Source organism: Budorcas taxicolor, chromosome 16 (genome assembly GCF_023091745.1).
Source record: "Budorcas taxicolor isolate Tak-1 chromosome 16, Takin1.1, whole genome shotgun sequence".
In the NCBI taxonomy this organism is placed as follows: Eukaryota; Metazoa; Chordata; class Mammalia; order Artiodactyla; family Bovidae; genus Budorcas; species Budorcas taxicolor.
This window is the reverse complement of record NC_068925.1, coordinates 29,950,153-29,969,873: the sequence shown is the minus strand read 5'-3', so window position 1 is coordinate 29,969,873 and position 19,721 is coordinate 29,950,153. Positions and strand designations below refer to the sequence as shown.

Here is a 19,721-nt window from a genome sequence, read left to right as displayed (position 1 = left end):
TCTGTGATCTATGATCAGGTTACTTTTGGTGGGGGGACTACCCACCTGTTCTCTATATCTATGAGTCATTATTTTGTTTTGCTAAATTCCATGTATACGAGAGATCATACAGTACTTGTCTTTCTCTGATTTATTTCACTTAGCACAATGCCGTCAAGGTCCATCCATGTTGTCAAAAATGGCAGGATTTCCTTCTTTTTATGGTTGAATAATATTCCATTGTGTGTATATGTATATACTTTTTATAATAATGAAACATGTTATGACTCTTTGCTGGAATATGTCACTGTCTTGATTTTGTTCAAAAAGTACTGGTTGAGTACCTGCCTTGCACTCTGCTCTTGGGGGTGCCTTTCTCATAGAACCTAGATCCAGCAGCCACAGTGAATGTTTACAATGTGGTTACAGCAGTTTCCTATGGAGAACGTGCAATAATGAAGCATATTCATGGGCGACGTGGCGTGAAAAAGGAGGAATCATTCCATCTGGCAGAGTGAGTCAGGGTCACTGAGGAGGCAACTGGGAGCCTGGGCTTTAAAAGATAATCCTCTATCCCAGACCAAAAAATGGATATAAACTGAGGGAATTCTTAATAAGAAGTAGTATTTGCAGGCCACACATGATTCAAAAAGTCCTTCCCAGTCCCTTGGCAGTGCCAAGGCTGGTGGTGGTGGGGAAGCTTAGCTGTTCCCTTTTGCCCCCCATAATAGAGCCTCCCAGGCCTTCCCAAATAAACAGACAAATCTACGTTGAAAACAATGTTCAAATACTTTATCTAATTTGCTCCTCACCACAACCCTTCCAAGTAGATGTTGTTATCATCCTCTTTGCACACAGGAACCTAGAGCTTACAAATAGGAAATGACCAGCCCCAGAGCACACAGTTTTGGAGGGCTGAGCTGGGGATGAAGCTGAGGACTTTGAGCCTACACGCTTTCCATCCACCTTTGGGCCTTGTCCACCTTCCCCGAGCCCACCTCATAGGGGGATGCCCTGGAGGGCCCCTGAGGCCAGGGCGGCACAGCTTCTCCAGACACACCCATCAGAGGAGACCCAGGCCCTCAGGACCCCTGATTCCTGTCTTTCCCCACTGGGCCCAGAGCATTTCAGGATGAGACCCCTTTCACAGCTCTTTCCTCCTTTGCTGTGAGGTAGCTCAGTGTCCATCCCCTCTGCCTTGCCTTCAGAATCCACTGGGAATTCCCTGGCAGCCCCGGGGCTGGGACTCTGCGCTTCCCATGCAGAGGACCCAACTTCAATCCCTAGTCTGGGAGCTGGGTCCCACAGGCCACAACTAGGAGTTCACAACTGAAGACCCTGCAAGCCTCAACTAAAAATAAAAAAGGATTCCTCATGCTTCAACTAAGTGATCCTGCATGTGGCAACTAAGACCCACCCAGCCAAATAAATAAGTAAATAAATGTTAAAATGAAAAATAATCCACCTTGGGCTACTGGGAGATAGTTGCTTTTGCCTGGTGGGCAGGACCCATTCTGCTAGCTGTAGGTGGCAGAGATTCACAGTTTAATCAACCTCTGAAAGGCTCACCATGTCTCTTATTTGTAAAATAGGGACCGTAGTCCATGCCCCATACAGTGATCTCCAGAATTCAATCAGATTACTTTCCTAAAGCACCTGACAGGGTGCCTAATGTTTTCCAGTGCTCAGAACAGGACTTATTCCCCTCTATTGTCAGGTGAGAGTGGGCAGTCAGCTCCTGAATCAAACCCACTGGAACACAGCCCTGTGGACAGGGGTCTGATGCACCATCCTGCGAGCTCAGACAGGCTGGGCTTGTAAGTGCCTGGAGCTGTAAGTGGCCTTCTGTGTGGGATTTAAGACCTTGCTGAAAAAAGATGTATAAATACAACAATGTTCAAGACAATTCTGAAAATGAAAACGTGGAATACTACCCTAGCACAGCTTATTTTGCAATGCTTTCTAGTTACTCCATTTCGTATTCTGTTACTGTCACTTGTTAGGTCTCAAACATACTGACCTGTCCCTCCCCTTCTCCCCAGTCCAATCCACGGCCAAGTCTTGAATGATCGGCTGCCCTCAATACTTCAGTCTTCCAAGGTCTCTGAGCTTCCTCTCTGAAGCCCCAACCCTGCAGTTCATCCTGTTCACAGCAGTCAGAATTATCTTTAAAATGTTTTTATTTTATTGTGGTAAAGTATATACAACATAATATTTACTATTTTTAACATTTTAAGTGTACACTTCGGTGGCCTTAATTCTATGCACATTATTGTGTAACCGTCAACACAGTCTGTCTCCAGAACTTTTTCATCTTCCCAAACGGGAACTCAAAACACTTTGAAGAATAACTCCCCATCTCCCTCCCTTTACAACCCCTGGCAACCACCATTCTATTTTCTGTCTCTACTAACTTGAGTACTCTGGGTGTCTCCGGTAAGTGGATTCACACAGTAGCTGTCCTCTTGTGACTGGCTTATTACATTTAGCATAATATCCTCAACGTTATAGCTTGTGTCAGAATTTCCACTTTTTTTTAAGGCTGAAAAATATCCCATTGTACGTGCATGCCACACTTGGTTTATCTGTTAGAATTATCTTTTAAAATACAAATCAGATCATGTCCCTTTTTTGGTTAAAACCCCTCAGTGGCTTCCTGCGGCTCTCAGTCAGAGCCTTCTCATGGCCTCTTCCAGCCCTGCCCCCTTTGCCCTGGCCACCTGGCCCCTTCCTGATCTCAGAAGAAGCCCTTGCCTGCCCCACACTCACGTCGCCCTCTGCCTGGAGCCATCTTCCCGGCTCCCTCTCGCACCGGTGTATTCTCACTCCAGATGATGCCTCCTTGGTGGGGCCTCCGCAGCCACTCTCTCTTCCCTCACCCTGTTTACTTCCTTCACACTATCTGGCTTCTTTGGTGGCTTTTTATTGTCTGTCGCCTCTCTTTGGAATAGGAGCTTCACAAGCCGCAGGCCCAGCTGTCCGGGGCGCTACCGTGGCCTCAGTGAAGATGCTCTGAGGAGTGCCTCATTGAATGGGGACTGGGGGGCTGTCTGCAGGGGGTGTGGCCTGCTGTGATGTAGTGTCACTTGTTCTAAATACTCGTTTATAAAAATATTGTACTGATGTTAGGAGGCGGTTATGACCTTGGAAGGGGCTGAGTGGATTGTTAGGTATCCAGGTTTTCTCCCTCTCTTCCATGAGGAGTATCCAAACCCCTCGATCATGTAGTTGGACTGAAGGCCTCAATTTCTTCTTAAATCAAACCATGGTGGGGGATGCGGACAGCAGGATCTCCTGGGTTACCAGCATGTGATAATGTAAAGAGACAGAGAAGTAAAGAATATTGGGTAAACATAACGAGTTTTTAAAAGAAATATATCAAATCCTTCAACCAGAGGAAAAAAGAAACCAAGAGGAACATAAATAATTTGAAAAATTTCCCCAGAGAAAGAGCAGAATTTCCACTCATTTGCATTAAAAAGTTTGTAATGAGGGAAAATCTGTTCAATAAATACAAAAAGTAATTTATTTTCAAATTATACATATCTATAGAAACACATAAAAATGCATAGTTAGAGGAGGATGAAGAGACTTTAAAAGGCAAAGCCCTTAATTTAGCATGCAGGCAAAGAGCTAAGTGATTTATGTACTGGCATATTTTTTCTCTGTTGCAAATGTCTCCTCCTACTCTCAGCTTGCCTTTTCATTAATGGTGTCTTAAATATATTACTGAATACAGCATGCATACGTACAGAAGAGTGACTACATCATACAGTACAATGTGAATGTTTTTTACACATGAACTGTGTGACCAGCATCCAGACTGAGGATTGGCATCACCAGCATCCCAAAGCCCCTTTATGCCTCCTCTGGCCACCATGCTCCAAGGTCACCACTGTCCTGACTCACATACATGGGAGATGAAGTATGCTCTCTTTGGTGTGTGTTTGCATGTGGGATTCAGCACACTGATTTGGGCAGTTGCCATTCACTCATCTTTGTTGCATTATAGCCGTCTATTATATGGCAGTTTATCCATCGTATAACTGATGGACATTTGGATAGTTTCCAGTTCAGAGGCACTACAGATAGTGCTGCTGTGAACGTTCTTGTACGTGCATTTGATGAGCACATATACATGTTTCTATTGGGTATACGCCTATGCTGGTCATATATATATTGTATATATAATATAGGTGTCTGTAATCTGCTTTAGGGGACATTGAGGGAAATGTGCCAACACCTAGTTCTTTTTGTCTTTCCATGATATTGGTTCTTGTTCATTACCGTTGGAGGATGCTCGTATTATGTTTTATTTTGCATTTCCCTGATGCTGAATTGAGCATCTCTTCATATGTTTATTGGCCATCTGGATAGCCTCTTCTGTGACACATTTGTTCTAGTTTATTGCCCATTTTTCTGTTAGATTGTCTGTTTTGTCTCATTGTCCTTTTTTTATTGACTTTTGGGAAATCTTTATATATCCTGAATACAAGTCCTTTGTTAAAGTATATCTTCTTCCAATCTGTGGCTTAAGTTTACACTCTTTTTTTCAAAAATTTTAAAAAAAAATTTCACTCTTAATGGTGCCTTTTGAGGAACAGAAATCTTAAATTTATCATTTTTCTCCCTTTATGGTTAACATTTCTATTTCTGTTAAATTAAAATATCTTCGATAAGTAGATATCTCCAATTCTAATATAGTCAAATTGAGCAGTCTTTTATGACAGTTTTTTTAAATTAAAAAATGTATTTATTTATTTTATTTTGGCCACGCTGGGTCTTTGTCGTGGTGCATAGTCCCTAGAGCGCCTGTGCTCAGTAGCTGTGGCACGCAGGCTCTCTAGCTGTGGTGCATGGGCTAAGATGCCCTGCCCGGCATGTGGGATGTTAGTCCCTGACCAGGGGTCAGACCCGAGTCCCTTGCACTGGAAGGCAGATTCTTAATCACTGAACCTCCAGGGAAGTCCCTATGACAGTTCTTTTAGCGTCTTACGTGTCCAAGAAGTCTTGCCCTACCCTTTGTTCATTAAGATAGAAACCCTCTGTTCTCTCCTAAAGTTTTTTTAGCTGTGCCTCACACATTTAGGTCCATAATCCACCAAGAATTGATTTGAGGGATGGGTAAGAGGAGGGATGGACTGGGAATTGGGGATTAGCAGACCCAAACTATTACATATAGAATTACAACAAGGTCCTACTATATGGCACAGGGAACTATATTCAATATCCTGAGATAAACCATCATGGAAAGAAATATAAAGAAAGAATATATATATATATATATATACACACACACACACACACATATATATGTATATATACATATACAAATAAAGAATGTGCATATATACACATATATATATATGAATCTGCTGTACACCAGAAATTAACACAACATGGTAATTCAATTATACTTCAATTAAAAAAAAGAATTGATTTGTATGATGTGAGATAGGGGTCCGATTTTATTTTTTTCCATATAGATACTTCAAAGAGCACTATTTGTTGAAAAGAGCATTCTTTCTTTATTAAATTTTGTACATTTAAAAAATGCACACATAAAATATATAGATAAATACATAAAAATAAATGTACAAATGCTGTACATTTGTGATAAATCAAGTATTCATACATCCATGGGTCTGTTTCTGACTCTCTTTTTTGTTCTGCTGGTGTACCTGTCTTCCCTACCAACACCACACTGTCTTAATTCCATGAACCCTTGCCCCCTGCACTGGAAGCATGATGACATAACCACTGGATCACCAAGGAAGTTCATGCTGTTTTTGTTACTATAGGTTTATGGTGTGGTCTGAGGTCAGGGAGTCTGATTCTTCCAGCTCCATTTTTCTTCCTCAGGATGGATATTTTCTGCAGTTGATGTCTAAAATTACCCTTTTTCAACATAAGAGAGTTTAGAAGAAATAAAACCCTAAATCTGAAAACTAAAATTATACGGCAGGGCAACTAAAACAATGGTGAGGTGCTAGATTTATCAATAGCTACTCAAGAAATCTAGTTTGAAAATTCCCAAAGTTTTGGGAAACAGATGCAGCCATTTCACTGCTAGAGACTTAGAGATTGTGGATATTCCTTTTGGAATGCAAATAGAGTAGCCAAAGGGCCAGTACCTGTAAATCTACCCCTGCCTCCTGTAGGTCAGAAGAAAAGCGCTGCATGCATACAGAGGTTTATAACAGCAGTGCTTCCGGTAGTGAAAACGAAACAGACTGTGGTGTCCCATCAACAGACATGATGACAACACAGAGCAATCAAAATGAGGTGTATAGTAACTGTGTAAAACAGGGAAGAGTGTGGAATTCTTCTAAGTTAAAAACAAAATCCATCAAACAGGTATGGATGATCTACTAAAATTTGTGAGGGAAAAAAGTACTAAAAGTTGTAAGGGAATAAAAAGAGGAATGAAAATTGTAGGATTATAGGGACCGCACCCCATTTTTAAAGTTTCAAAATGATCATGAAAAATCTGGCTGTTTGGGTGTTTTCAACTTAAAAGTAAGAGCAGGGAGCGGTGAGTCACCAGCCTGGCGCAGTTCACCTCTCTTTCCACCACTCTGCCTGGCTGAATCCAACTCATTCTCCACATATCATATTGAATGTTAGCTCATCACAGAGACCTGACTCATCTCCCTAAAGGAGAACCCAGATATGCACTTTTGTTTTCTCTTAGTGTGCTCTATAATTCACACTTTGCGCACTTCCTTCCGTCCAGATGGCTTGAGTTTAAACCTCAAATCCCAAATTAATAACAAGCTACCTCTCTGTGCCGCAGGTTCCTCATCTGCGAAATGGGGGCAATGACAGCTCTTCCTGGTGAGGAGCTGGGGAACTGCTTCTTGTAAAATTCACTGTGATCTGGGTTCACAGTAAGTGCAGCTGTGGGGGTCTTTAGGGATTAATTGGGTTTCGATGAGATAATGATGATGAGGCCCTCACAGTGGAATTAATGCCCTTATAAAAGAGGAAGCTGCAACAGGACTCTCTCTGCCACGTGAGCACACAGCAAGATGACGGCCACCTGCAAGCCAGGAAGTGTGCTCACACCAGAGACCGAATCAGCTGCCACCTTGACCTTGAGCCTCCCAACCTCCAGAAGTATGAGGTGATAAATGTCTGTTGTTTCCACCAGCTAGTCTGTGGTATTCTGTTATGGAAACCTGAGTTAACAAAACCACGTTATAAAAGTGTTGGCTATGATTAGTATTTAACTGTGTCATCATTAAAAATCATGTTTTTGAAGACTTTTATTTCATGCTATAACAACACCAAGTGGAGAACAGGATAAAAATCGACGAACATCAACACCTTAAATTTTGAAATAGCATGGAGGAAAACATACCACTATGTGGTAACAGAGGTTAATATCTAGGAGGTATGTTTATAGATTACTTAAATTTTCTTTTTTGTAGTTTTCTGTATTTTCAAATGTTTTCTACATGAGCAATAGAAAAAGTTTAAAAAAGCAATGAATTCTTGTAAAATGTTTTTTATGCATTTTGATGAGCTCATATGCTACTCTTTCCTCTCTTACCTTGGGCCTTGTGGTCGCTGCCTGAATCCTGCTTGGCCTGAAGTTACAGCCACAGGGTTCTCCCCTCGGTGACCCTGGGCGAGTCCTGTGACCTCTCTGGTGTTGGTTTCTTCATTTGGGAGGACCCTGTGATCTCGCGGGGGTTTGGAGAAGAGAAGACGACCACTGAGCCAAAGTACCTTGGAGATGCTTTGGATGGGCAGGGTAACACTGTGATTCCCATAACATCAGGTATTCCACGTCCCTCCTCTACCTGCCAGCAGCCAGCCCAGTCTCAGTGGCAGGGTCAGAGTCAGGCAAAGCTCCCACCACTCCCTTACCTTTGTACTGCCCAGGAGGGCACTGCTCAGAGCCGGGTCAGGGGCTGGTGGGGGTCGGGGGGTGAGTGGGAAATACAGAAAAATCATAAAGATGACACCAAAAATCACCCAGATTTCTTCAACTCTGTAATAATCAGTGTTGACACATTTGTAAATTTCCTTTTTTTCCCCCTTTAGTGTGTTGACTGAAATCATACATTTTATTTTTTCATATTATTTTCCATTATGGTTTATTATATGATATTGAATATAATTCCCTATGCTATACATTAGGGTCTTGGCGTTTATCCATTCTATGTTTAATGGTTTGCATTTGCTAATCCCAAACTCCCAGTCCAACCCTTCTCTGTCCCCACCCCCTGCTGCTGCTTCTGCTGCTAAGTCACATCAGTCGTGTCCGACTCTGTGTGACCCCTTAGACGGAAGCCCACCAGGCTCCTCTGTCCCTGGGATTCTCCAGGCAAGAATACTGGAGTGGGTTGCGTTCCCGCCCCCTAGGCAACCATAAGTCTGTTCTCTATGTCTATGAGTCTGTTTCTATTTCTGTTTTATAGATAAGTTTATTTGTGTTATGTTTTAGATTCCACATGTAAGTGGTATTATATGATATTTGTCTTTCTCTGATTTACTTCACTTAGTATAATAATCACTAAGTCTATCCATGTTGCTGCAAATGGCATTATTTTATTCTTTTTGGTGGCTGAATAATATTCCATTGTGTGTGTGTGTATGTGTGTGTGTGTGTGTGTGTATATATATATATATATATATATATATATATATATCAGTTCAGTTCAGTCACTCAGTCGTGTCTGACTCTTTGTGACCCCGTGAATAGCAGCACGCCAGGCCTCCCTGTCCATCACCAACTCCCGGAGTTCACTCAAATGAGTCGGTGATGCCATCCAGCCATCTCATCCTCTGTCGTCCCCTTCTCCTCCTGCCCCCAATCCCTCCCACCATCAAAGTCTTTTCCAATGAGTCAACTCTTCACATGAGGTGGCCAAAGTACTGGAGTTTCAGCTTTAGCATCATTCCTTCCAAAGAAATCCCAGGGCTGATCTCCTTCAGAATGGACTGGTTGGATCTCCTTGCAGTCCAAGGGACTCTCAAGAGTCTTCTCCAGCACCACAGTTCCAAAGCATCAATTCTTCGGTGCTCAGCCTTCTTCACAGTCCAACTCTCACATCCATACATGACCCCTGGAAAAACCATAGCCTTGACTAGATGGACCTTTGCTGGCAAAGTAATGTCTCTGCTTTTGAATATGCTGTCTAGGTTGGTCATAACCTTCCTTCCAAGGAGTAAGCGGCTTTTAATTTCATGTATATATATATGTACCACATCTTTATCCATTCATCTGTCAATGGACATTTAGTTTGTTTCCATGTCCTGGCTATTGTGAATAGTGCTGCTATGAATATTGGGGTGCATATGTCTTTTTGAATTATAGTTTTCTCTGGATATATACCCAGGAGTGGGATTTCAGGATCATATGGTAGCTCTATTTTTATTTTCTGAGGAACCTCCATACTGTTTTTTCACAGTGGTTGTACCAATTTACATTCCCAACAACAGTGCTACCTTTCTGTTGATTACCCCTGTCCTCTTTCAACTGCTCCATGGATGGGATCCTGGGTGAAGGCAGGGGAACCAGTTAAATAGCTTCTTGAATTCTTTCTCTACTTTTTTAAAAAAGGTCTTCCGTAGTGTTTTCCTAGTCCTGAAAACTGTTTAAGTGCTTAATAAATAGTGATTCAAACGACCCTACAATGAAAGCTCTATTATCATTCTCCTCATTTGGTAAATGTGGATATTAAATAACGGAGAGCAGCCCAAGGCCACTCGACTTTGACAAGGTGGAGCTGGACTTGGGCTGAGAGCAGGTGCTGGGCCCACTCAGATGCAGGGAGGGGTTCCTGCTGCATGAAGAAGCCAGCATCTCCTATTTGGGTCTTAGCCACACATTTCCTGACTCATCACACTTCTTTCTTTTAGGCCTCATCTTATTTCTTCAGGTGCCCTGAGCACTGGTAACAGGCAGACTGGCCAGGGTCCTTGGGGCGCCAAGGATGACACTTTCTTCACAGTCAAAGTTGCGGCACAAGAAAGTTTAGAAGGGATCACAGGCATGAATCACCGTGCCTGGGGCCTTCTCCAACCCTAAAGCTCAGGGCTGCCTCTACTAGTCAGCACAGAAGGGTCACACCAGAGAAATTTGACATGGACTGCTCCCTGGGAAGCTAGTGAGAATCCACATCAGCCTCTCTTCAGCCCAGCCACGCTTATCACCCCGAGCAGCTGTCTGTTTACTAAGGGTGGGCTTCCTACTGGCTGGGACTCTGTCTTTGTTTCCCCAGCTCTGAGGTGTCTGGTGATTGATCGGTGCTCAGTGAATGTTGATTGAATGAACTGCGGATGGGATTAGCTGGCTGCCCAGAGGTAGCCCATCTACTGAGATTGGGAGATTGTTTACCCATGAGATTAAGGTGCTGTGGGTGCAGCCTACACTGGTCAAGGGGCCTATGTTCGAATCCCAGTGGGGTCCCTGACATTCAGGCTCATGGCCTTGGATGATACTGTGTTTCGTGAATGGTGTTGTGTGTTTTGGCCTTGATTTTCCTTCTCAAAGTCCCCCATTGTTGTGAGGGTACAAATGGAATGTATGTGACTGCAAGGAGCCCCAGGTACGCAGAATGATGGGTGCTGAGCCTTCGGACTTGGATCATGGAGCCATGATCTGCTCTTACCTTACTCCTTCTCAGCAAAGGCAACACACTCAGGGATCCAGGGTTGCCTTCCTGTTGTTGTTCAGTCTCTAAGTCATGCCTGACTCTATGTGACCCCATGAACTTCAGCAGTCCAGGCTTCTCTGTCCTCCACTACCTCCCGTAGTTTGCTCAAATTCATGTCCAGTGAGTTGGTGATTTTATCTAGCCATCTCATCCTCTGACTTTCCTGCCCTCTTTGAAAATGCTTTTCCTGAAGAGAGGGCTCTGCACTCCTGACAGGACTTCAGCCTCTGGGAGGCAGGAAGCTGATGTGCAAAGATGTCTGGAGTCTGGTTGGACACTTCTCACACTGGCTGAGGCTGGACTCCAGGAAGTTCTAAACCTTCCTCCCATCGTTAACATTTAAGAAGCAACCGGGTGATGTGGTGAAGGCAGAGGAAGAGGGTGTCAGAGAAGCAAGGGCCCATCTCCACGGAGTCCTTCCTGACGCTCCTCTCTCCACCCTTCCCCTTTCTCTTTCTGGTCATTCATTCTTCCACAGAGCCCCGAGGGGGTGGTGGGGGCTTAGCCTCCCTCCTCTGGCCTCCATCAGGGAGAGATGGCTCCTCGTTCTGGGACAGAGCAAACAAGTTCTCGGGACTGTGAGACCCACCTGAGAGCCTTTGCCTCAAGATCCTGTCCCCAGACCATCTTGCAGATGGAGCTAGAGCTCTCCAGCTAGAGCTCTCCTTGTTTTTTTTTGTTTTAAATTATTTATTTATTTTTGGCGGTGCTGGGTCTTCGTTGCTTTTTGCAGGCTTTCTCTAGTTGCGGAGAGTGGGGGCTACGCTTGGTCGCAGAGCCCGGGCTCTAGAGCGCAGGCTCAGTAGTTGTGGCTTCACTGCTCCACTGCATGTGGGATTCCTGTGGATCAGGAATCGAACTCATGCCTCCTGCATTGACAGGCAGATTCTTATCCACTGTAGCACCAGGGGAGTCCTATAGCCTTCCTTCTTGTAAGGACTCTGTTTTGAAAAAAAGTAATATTCTATTAAAAGCATATGTAGGCAGAAACATAATATTGATAAGTGGTTGCATTACGGGGGCCGGTTGCAATCTGAACATGTTTGAAGTCATCCCTGAGGACACAGTGACCTGTGGTGCAGACTGGCTTTGTCAGGTGCAGACCAAATAGCCACAGCCCCAGACACCGCAGCTAGATTTCCTGATGAAAATCTTGCCAAACTACCATCACCTAAAGAAGACTATGAAAGGAAGCTCAGCTAAGAAAACATATGACATCAAGATAACACTTGTCTTCTGAAAGAGCCACAGTGTTTATATTCTTTTGTGACATATTTGTATTGTATGTATTTATATTGTTACATATTTATATACAATAGCATTTACCAAACTAAATTAAAATGTTGATGACAGGACTTTTAATCAATATACTTTAATCATTTTTTCTACTTGCATTGACTTTCCCAAAATAACTCTTTTAACTGTGCACTAGCTATATATTAAAAGTAATGGGTTTACCTTTTCCTTTTGCCGATTTGTAGCTGTTTAAAATTTCAAAGCTGTTGAATTAATTGCAACTTCATTTTGTTCCCAAGATTTCTTTTTTTTCTTTTAGTAAAATAGAAGTAAACAGGGAAAGATGGATTCAGTAGCATACAAAGTCAAAAGGAATGGTATCTAATGAAAAGGACAGGTAAATGACTGTTCAGTGGTATTCTTAGGTTTCTGAGGACAATGAAAGTAGAAGAGATTTCAATATATTTATAAATATGTGAAATTATTTTGGCATATTGCTAGGCACTAATTGTTGACTTTGTTATAATTCTATTTACCTAAGTACATAATGGGCAAAATACTGACAATTTTATTATAATTTCAAGTTTTAAAAAAAAATTCAGATGCATAAATTTAATGGGACATACTTTTTTAACTTTTGAATCAATAGATGTTGATTAATACTAAGACATTAAAATGCTAAAATATTTTCTCTTAAAACTTAACTTTTTAAAATTGAAGTGTAATTGATTTACAGTGTTGTGTCAGTTTGGGGTATACAGCAAAATGACTCAGTTATATGTATACATTTTCATTTTCAGATTCTTTTCCATTATAAGTTATTACAAGATTAATTTTTAACTTTGGATAGTAAAAGACTACTTTTGAATTTGTGAAACTGATGGGTAGGTACAAACTAGCCTTTGTTCCAAAGGTGAATGACTTGATTCGGTAAGACTGTTCACGACTCAAGTTAGAAAACTGTACTACTACATATGGGTTTTCCCAGGTGGTTCAGTGGGTAAAGAATCTGCCCGCAATGCTGGAGATAACAGGAGATGTGGGTTCGATCTTTGAGTCAGCAAGATCCCCTGGAGGAGGGCATGACAACTCAATCCAGTTCTTGCCTGGAGAATCCCAGGGACAGAGAAGCGTGGCTACAGTCGTAGGGTTGCAAAGAGTAGAATACAACCAAAGCTACTGAGCACCCACGCGCTACTACACACAGTGGTTTGAAAAAGAACATCACATAAATGTCCTATTTTTGATAGCTGCTTTCTATTCATTTTTCAACACCTGGTGATCAACTTCGGATTTTATTGATCATGAAAATTTCTAGATAAAAAGGCAGAAATTACAAAACTGCCCTTGAAATGCTGTGCTGGTTCTAAATATCATCTCTGAACAACCTCTAATATGCTAATAAATGCCCTATGCTCTAAACCAAAAAAAAAAGTATTATTCTGTTTAGAGATACCCTGTAACAGGCAATGTTAACATACAGCAATAGCAACGTCTTCCTCTCGGAGGCTGTCTGCTGCAGGTGCTTGCTGAGAGTTAAAGTGTAGGGGCCGTGCTGTCTGGTTCTTTATTTTGCAAATAGCATGTCAGTTTCAGCTCAGATATGCTGTCTGGTTCTTTATTTTGCAAATAGCATGTCAGTTTCAGCTCAGATATCATTGCCTCCTAGGCTTCTGTGGGACATGATGGTTGCTTTCCTTCTGCAAGCTTTTGGGCAAATTGTTGGTCTCGTGCATTCTAGTCCCTCAGTTTATCTTCCTCAGAGGCTTCTCTGGGCTCTGGGGACAGGGGTGGTGGTGGTGGGGCTCCTTTTCTTGGAGAAGTCTTCCTTAGGAAAGAGAGGAGAGGCTGCACGGTTCTGTGGTTAGTGCCTCTGGGGGAGCCTAGAAGATGCCCTTGGACAAGGGATTTGGGTGACGTCCAGGGATATCTCTTTCGTTCACAGAACCCAGGTCAGCCTCCCATTGCAGATGAGGCTGAAATGCACGCATCCTCTTACAAGGAGCAAGCTGACCTTTTATTCACAATGGGGAGACATGGTCTCAGGTCTTTGCCAAAGAAGAGGTTTTGATAGTGAAGACTCACAATCCTATTTTCTCCAAAGAAATAAGTGAGTCTCTTTGAAAGATTGACTCTAGAGCAAATGAGTATTATTTGGGAACGTTAAATGCTCAAAAATTACAATTAGAATTCTCAGAATGATTTTTTAATTGAAGTATATAGTTGATTTACAATACTGTATTAGTTTCAGCTGTAAAGAAAAGTGATTCAGATATATACATTTATTTTTCCCAGTTCTTTTTCATTATAGATTATTATAAAGTATTGAATATATTTCCCTGTGCTGTACAGTAGATAGGTCCTTGTTTAATTATTTTATATATAGTGGTGCATATCTATTAATTCCATACTCCTAATTTATCCCTCCCCCTGTATGTAGGTTGCTTTTAGTTTTGTTTACAGTTTCCTTTGCTGTTCTAAAATAAACTTTTTATTTAAAATAACAAACAACAACAGAAGGGCTAGGCTATAAAGTCATGAATGTTTCAGAATGTGAAGCCATGGGCACAAACAATAAATATCAGTACACATAAACAAATGAAATGTGCAATGTAGAGGTTCAACCAGGTCTAGATATAGAAAACAGAGACCTTGGAGAGAGGGTGGACAGGGTTGGGAGGATGAAATTTTATTAAAAGAACAATGAAGAGGAAGAGAGATGAGAATCAAAACAGATAAGAAGGGCCCACAGATCTTACAGTGAAGAAGGCATTCTTTTTTTATTATTATTTTTACTAAAGTATTGTTGTGGTGTGTACCACTATATAAAATAGTTAGACAAGCACCTATCTATCAGTATATATAAGGGCTTCCCTGGTGGCTCAGATGGTATAGAAGCTGCCTGCAATGTGGGAGACCCGAGTTCGATCCCTGGGTTGGGAAGATTCCCTGGAGGAGGGCATGGCAACCCACTCCAGTATTCTTGCCTGGAGAATCCCCATGAACTTCATCTCCAGTCCATGGGATGGCAGAGTCGGACACAGCTGAGCGACTACTATAAACGCATAACATATATATACATACATTTGTGTTTCCATTATGGTTTATTACAGGATGTTGAATACAGTTCCCTGTGCTATAAAATAGGACCTTGTTTAAATATAATATAGCATAGTTTGCATCTGCCAGTCCCAAACTGCCAATCCAGTCCTCTCCTGCCCCCGGTTCCCCCTGGCAACTACAAGTCTGTTCTCCATCTGTGAGTCTGTTTCTGTTTCGTGGATAAACTCGTTTGTGTCATATTTTAGATTCTGCATATAGGTGATAGCGTATGGTATTTGTCTTTTTCTGACTTACTTTGCTTAGTATGAGTGGTCCAGGGTTTATTTTGGACTCAGTGCTATTTATTGGCCCTACAATAAAGAATATTTACATAATAATGGTAACATAATTGTCACTTATTGGTTTTCAGCATTTAAAATAAACTTTTAAACAAAGGACTAAATAGAATATTATGGTTACCAACCTTGATATTAAAAACACCAGGGTGTAACTGGTACAGGGTTAGGAGACCACAGTGGGTGAGGAGGTGGAAGACACGGCCGCTTCATAGTCTTATTTTATGGGAAGCAATATTAAAACACTGTCTGCAGCTCAAGGAGTAAGAAATAGAGGTTTTTATACATTGTTGAAATTTGCAGAAGTGTTGAGAAGAACTAAAATTACCAACACATTTATTAAAAATCTGAGAGGAGGATGGAATCCAGAGTGAGGAGGAAAGGAGCTAAATCCTTGTGTTTTGTAGCAAAGACTCAACAGATACAGCGAAGTTAAGGAGTTGAGCATACTGTTTATGGTTTGGGAGGTAAACTGTCAGAAGTGCTGTTTGAGGACGGGGGAAGAATGCAGTGGGAGGCTATGACTTTTCATTCTAAATCTTTCTTTGCTATTTGATGTAGCACCACAGATAAATCTTTGAACACACACACACACATACACACACACATACACAAAAGGCTCTTCAGAAAACTCATCAGCTCCCACCAGGAACCCCTCAGAGCTCCAAGAGCAAGCAGCAGGCCAAATGCTCTAAGGACAGCTTAGAGCTGCATAGAAGAGGAAGCAAAAAGTGTTTCCAGGAGGTGTGGGGGCTGCCTGGTGGCTGGAGTATCACATCCCCTAATGAACATGCAGGAAGTGGGTGAAACACGCCAGAGTGGATGGCAAAAGCTCGTTTCCTTTCCATGATAGATGCGGTGCTGAGCTACTGACAAAATGCTGAAGTGTGTGGGAAAAGGATCTGGCCCAACAGGACGGTGCTAATCCTAGGGATTTCCCAAATGACTCTATGCTCGTTGTTATGTATTTTGTTTACTCAGGCCACCTTTCCAATTACCTGTCAGAGGGGCAAATCCTTCCTCCCTGCTTTATCAGGTGTGAGAGGTAAACAACCGGGTAAAGAAGAGGGTAATGAGAGCAACACCATAATAATGATCCTGATACCACATATCAATTAATGATAACAAATATCAATACCACTGCCCTCCATTAACTTTTCCCCTGGATTGGGTAGAACTCTGGCTCCACAAGAATGAATTTAGTACTGACAGCCTAGAAAAATATGCCCTGATACAGACCTCCCAGAATTTTCCACCTAGAACAAGTTGATCCTAAAGAAAAAGTCAAGGGAGCTCGCCTGCACCCCTTGGCCTTGCCACTCTTCTCTGCTTCCTCTGCCCATTCAAGCCGGGTAGGGGGCACGAACAGGCCTAACAGCAGTGGCGAGTGAGGTGGCTAAAGCCAGCTTCTGCTCCTCCTCCAACCCCTCTGCGGGAACACTGGTTGTGGCCAGCATATCTGCTGCAAATCCTGAGAATCCAAACTCCACCATCTCCAGAGGCCAGCACCCAATTCTTCATCAGCGATGACCCGCCAAGGCTATGTTTTACCAGAGGGTAATGTATATTGCTAAAGCTGAAACTCTAGTACTTTGGCCACCTCATGAAGAGTTGACCCATTGGAAAAGACTCTGATGCTGGGAGGGATTGGGGGCAGGAGGAGAAGGGGACGACAGAGGATGAGATGGCTGGATGGCATCACCAACTCGATGGACGTGAGTTTGAGTAAACTCCGAGAGTTGGTAATGGACAGGGAAGCCTAGCCTGCTGTGATTCATGGGGTCGCAAAGAGTCGGACACGACTGAGCGACTGAACTGAAAGTCATGCCAAATACCTTTGTTTTTGCTGGTGGAATTGATGTTAGGATGGACAAAACCGAAATTAGAGGTTTCTTTACTAGGTATTCGGGTTCCATCCCTGGGTTGGGAAGATCTCCTGGAGAAGGAAATGGCAACCCACTCCAGTATTCTTGCCTGGAGAATCCCATGGATAGAAGAGCCTCGCAGGCTACAGTCCATGAGGTCACAAAGAGTCAGACATGGCTGAGCGATGAACACTTTTGCTTTACTAGGTATGTTTCAGTAAAATGGATTGTTGCATTTTACAATGATGTGAATGGGCAGAAGATGGTAGAATCACAGATAAATTTCCCTGATAAAAAGCTGAAATTGAGCTCTGCACTCAGGAAACAAAATTTACGTGCTTATCATGTATAGCCTCGTCCTTTGGTTTTTAATCTTCCTCCTCTCCCACAGTTTCAGAGTGTCTGGAGTAACTCAAACACTGAAACTTACAGGCAGCCTCTAACCACGATGAATCCTATAACTCAGTATGTTCAGGCTTATCCTCCATATCCAACTTCACTGGTCCAGAATATCACTGGATATCAGCTGCCTGTTTATAATTATCAGATGCTACCGCTGTGGCCTGCTGAGGAACAAAGGAGTTACGTTATTTCTCTGGCTTATACAGCTATTAACTGCCACTCTGATGAAGTTGATCCAAGAGCTGAAGTTTTGCCAAGTGAATGCTCAGTCCATGAAGCTACGTCATCCTCTGGAAATGGCCCACAAAAGAAATCTGTGAATGAAGCATACAGACAGTGGTATCTTGACTATTTAATCCAGAGAACAGACTGAGAAATTTCCTGGTTAATCAAGGTGACTACTGCAAGGATAAAAGAGTTCATCGCTTTAGAAGTCAGGCAGTGCTTAAGTCTGTTTGATACTCTTTGCTAACTTTCTAGTCTCATAGGAAGTTGCACGTTTTGAATAATAAGAGAATGAAAGTTTTCCCACTAGTATAGAAATTTAATTCTGAATTTTGATAAATTGTACTCAGAGTTTCTATGCAAGTCATATTGGATTGCTTAGTTTTATTTTACATTGAAATTGTTTTTCATTAGACATTTACTTAGAAAATGATTCTGTGTTGAATATAGTTAAAAGTGAAAAAATAATTGAGACTGAAAGGAATAACTTTATTTATCTGTATTTATCTATAACTTTTTATTTATCTATAACTTCTCATTTATCTGTAAGGACTTTTTAATTGACATTTTATGCATTTGAAAGCAAATGCTGATTTTCTCTAAAAAAACTATTGTGTTAGAAAACCTATTTTGAAAGGTCAGAATTTTTTTAACATAATCTCAATAGTAAAATACGTTTATCAGTTTTCAAAATCAGTTGCCAGACAAAAAATAAAAGATAATTACAATTGCAAGCCATAATGGGAACATGATTAACCTAACAATATGAAATCATTACATACAGTTTGGGGGAGGTCAAGCAGAGTGATGTGGTAAGTGGAAGTGCATTCCTGGATATGTTTCTGAAAGGTCAGAATTTTGATAGTTTAAACACAAGCACTTTACTTCCCCAACAAGTACCTATGAACAGTACAATATCTATAAAATTATGCTTTTATAATTTGTCTAGAAATTTGCCACAAAAGCAGAGCTTTTAAAATGGCATTTTCAATCAGTGAACCTCAGTATAAAGTTGGCTTTATTGAAGTTTTCCTTAACCAAACCCAGTAAAACAGATTCTAAATAAACAGTCCAGTCAGTGGGTTTTACATTTATTATGTGCGTATGTGCTCAGCCCCTCAGGAGACTCTTGGCGTATCTGACTCTTTGCGACCCCATGGACTATTGCTCACCAAGCTCCTCTGTCCATGGAATTTTCCAGGCAAGAATACTGGAGCAGGTTGCCATTTCCTACTCCAGGGGATCTTCCTGACACAGTGATCGAACCCCAGTCTCTGGCATCTCCTGCATTAGCAGGCAGACCCTTCACCACCAGTGCCACCTGGGAAGCCCACAAAATATTTCATCTTTTATCTAGAATCCACACATTGAGATATCCAACTGGAATGGTAATTAGGATAACTAAAATTCCAGGCTTAATTTTTTTAAAGTATCCAAAACAAACTGAATCATAAGCTTCCCAGTGAGTTACTATTCTCCTTTTTTTCCATTTACTTTTTTTTCCTTGAAATGTTAACCTCAATGGCTGTATTTTAAATTATGCAAAATATTTAAGTATTAAAGAAGATATTGAAGAGGCCAAAACTTTATGTCACTTAAAAGAGTATCTGAAAGAAATTGCATTTTACAAACAAATTAAAATCTTAGTTATTTGTTATAGAACAGATAGATTTTTATTTTTTTCTGGTTTTTTTTTTTGCATATTGTATCTCCTTTTTAAAAGTAAAATATGTCCAGGAGAGTCAAGTAGCTTTTGCGGTTCTAAACCACAAAAGTTGTTTAGTAATATCCTCAAAATACACAAGTCAGCATTAACAATTCATTTTAAACTTTAAGATTAATTCTTAAAACAGATTTTCTGTTTTACTAGATTCCTCATTAGACATTGCAAATCGTGACAAACAGCTAGAAATCCAGAGCCCCTTTGCTGTACCCATGGTCTGGCT

General features: G+C 41.6%; 1 pseudogene; it reads left to right on the top strand.

Moving 5' to 3' along the window:
* The first annotated feature begins 7,010 nt into the window (after positions 1-7,010).
* Positions 7,011-18,009, top strand: LOC128061775 (deleted in azoospermia-like; annotated as a pseudogene).
* The last annotated feature ends 1,712 nt before the right edge of the window (positions 18,010-19,721 follow it).